This window comes from Botryllus schlosseri, chromosome 13 (assembly GCF_051294905.1).
Source record: "Botryllus schlosseri isolate E-star chromosome 13, Bs_hap1, whole genome shotgun sequence".
Taxonomy (NCBI): Eukaryota; Metazoa; Chordata; class Ascidiacea; order Stolidobranchia; family Styelidae; genus Botryllus; species Botryllus schlosseri.
The window spans coordinates 23,657,770-23,660,219 of NC_137248.1; the positions used below are offsets into that span (position 1 = coordinate 23,657,770).

A 2,450-nucleotide genomic window follows, 5' to 3' on the forward strand; every position below is an offset into this window, starting at 1 on the left:
ATTTTCAGATATCCAGTCGCAATTATATAAAGTCTGTAAAACGAGAGGCGAACGGTGAGGGTTGGGCGCTATACAAGAGTAGAGGATTCGTTCCGTGAATAATGGGAAGGAAGGCATGCAACGTCCGAGTGAATATCATCCAATTGCATTGTAGTGTCTGTTGTTTGTACTATAATTACCAGTTTGCCCACCCCTGACCCAAGAATTCACACTGAAACACAAACGATACCACCGAAATAGCTAACAGCGGCAATAGAAAGCAATTGAAACCCGCCACCAATAAAATATCCGGAACGCACACATGGTTATTTATTATACATAACGGTTACTTTAGCTTGACCTTCTCTATGGAAGTAGCCGAAAAGTCGTTGTTTTCATTTGCGCTTTTTCTTGGAGGTAGCTTGGAGACTCATGATCTTTGTGTTTGCGCTTTTTCTTGACTTCGCAGTCATCGCCAACAGCAATTGCCGATGTCGACGGTTCGTCATCTAATAGGACTCTACACTGTAAAAAATCTGGTAGATTTACTGGGAAATCTCTGTAAATTTTACCACGAATTACCGGTCGCAGCCAATTACTGTGCGTAGCTTGTCATTTTACATTTTGATATGTAATATTACCTTAATATAGCTGTAAAGCAAGTTACCAGAATTTCTTCGCAAAATTACTGACAGTTACTCGTTACTGCTCTTTACCGGGCTATTGGCAAAATTGATTAGCTTCAAAATCGCTGCAGCCAATGTATACGTAGAACTGAATGTTACTGATATATCATTCTAGAGGTTACTGATATATCATTCTAGAGGTGATTTGACCTGATTGAACCTCGTTTGCGAGACTGGGGTCTGTCATACCGAAATTGTTGGCCCTAGTATTAATTTAAGCTTAGTAGGGTACAAGAAATAAATGACAATCGTAGCTAATGTGGTACACCGTAGCCATATTATATTATAAGGCAATGGCTGTACGGCCAGTCTCGCTGGCTACATTCGTTGTCACGGATAAGGCTGATAAGTTAGAAAATTAGTTCAGGATGTATAATATTGCTCGGGGAAACTAGAAATATCTGCACCGCATGCTCAGCTGACCATTTGTTAATGGCGGACAAGGCGACCTGTAATAGGTCACATTAGGTGACTGCTTTTTCTGAGATTCGTAGTAAACAACCAACGCACAACTGTGACATCACAAGCAGCGTCTGGTTAGGAAAGTACAGTAAGTAGTGAACAACACATGGAATATATATCAATTTATACGAAATTAGATGAAAAAAGGGACTATATGCAATGATAAATGTTTCTGTATGGAAAAAACGACCCAGATCAAACATTATAACGTGGCCAGTAAATATTATTGGTGTCATGTGTCAGCGGATGAATACCATTTATTTCGAAATCGTTCGAGTGTCGTCTGACCAGTGGCCATTCCATTAGTGAGATTTGAGCAAAGGGTGGAGCGAAGCTTGTGCTTGAAGAAACTGGACACGATCGTTGAAGATTCCTAGGAATGCTGAATGGAATACGCATCTTAAAAGGTAATACAGTACTACATAGTATTTGTTACCGTGAATATCTGACTCTGCACACCAGCCCTCGATGACTTAGATTTCATGATTGATATATTTCATTCGCCGCATTCTCTGTCCTATTTTGGGATATTTGTCGACTTATATAGTGACCACATACTCCGCTGCGGAGGAGTTGAAACTGTTGGCTTGGTAATGTCATTTTCGGGCCATAGCATAGATATGTTTTCATCCACTGCTGGATTTGTTTGCCACACATGCCACCTTAAATTAGGAACCTTCTGCTTCAATACAGAGATAAAGTCATGAATCTCTGCTATGTCATGTAAAAGGCGGATCCGTCATCACACAATGTGCCAGTACCGGTACTTCAAAACATGTTATATTTTTGTTAGCCTATTTGTCTTAGTCTTTATAATGTCATGTCCACTATCCAGGTTAGGAACTTTGCTTTATATAGCGACTTACGCATGAATTCTTTTTAGTGGAACTGCAAGATACTACTTACACAGAAGGAATGAGAACGAGAAAAAGAAACAATTGGAAGTTTGGCCGGTGGTGAAATTAATTCACGTTTTCTTGAGACCACTCGTGTTACTGCATGTCTCCTAAAGAAGAATTAGACCTCCAGCAGCAGTATTTTTCCATCGATAACCACTTCATCGTGATATCATGAATGAATATACAGTTTGTTCCAATGTCGTTTTGGGGATGTGAAGAAAATGTTGCGATATTTTTGCATCGGGTTGCTTTGCGATAGGTATGGATGTACGTGAATTTACAAGCTGGTATGTAATCCTGATTTACAGGGACAGCATGTAGGTAGGTAGGCGGTAAAATGACAGTCTAGATCGCAAATCTACAGGAGAACATGCAGATTAGATATACCGGAGGTGACTGTAACATTACAGTCAGGCGTGTAAAG

General features: G+C 40.0%; 1 long non-coding RNA gene across 1 annotated transcript; it reads left to right on the forward strand.

Moving 5' to 3' along the window:
• The first annotated feature begins 912 nt into the window (after window positions 1–912).
• LOC145453789 (uncharacterized) lies at window positions 913–2,248 on the forward strand. Its single transcript, XR_013919915.1, has 2 exons — window positions 913–1,534; window positions 2,011–2,248. It is a non-coding gene; the product is annotated as an uncharacterized LOC145453789 (long non-coding RNA).
• The last annotated feature ends 202 nt before the right edge of the window (window positions 2,249–2,450 follow it).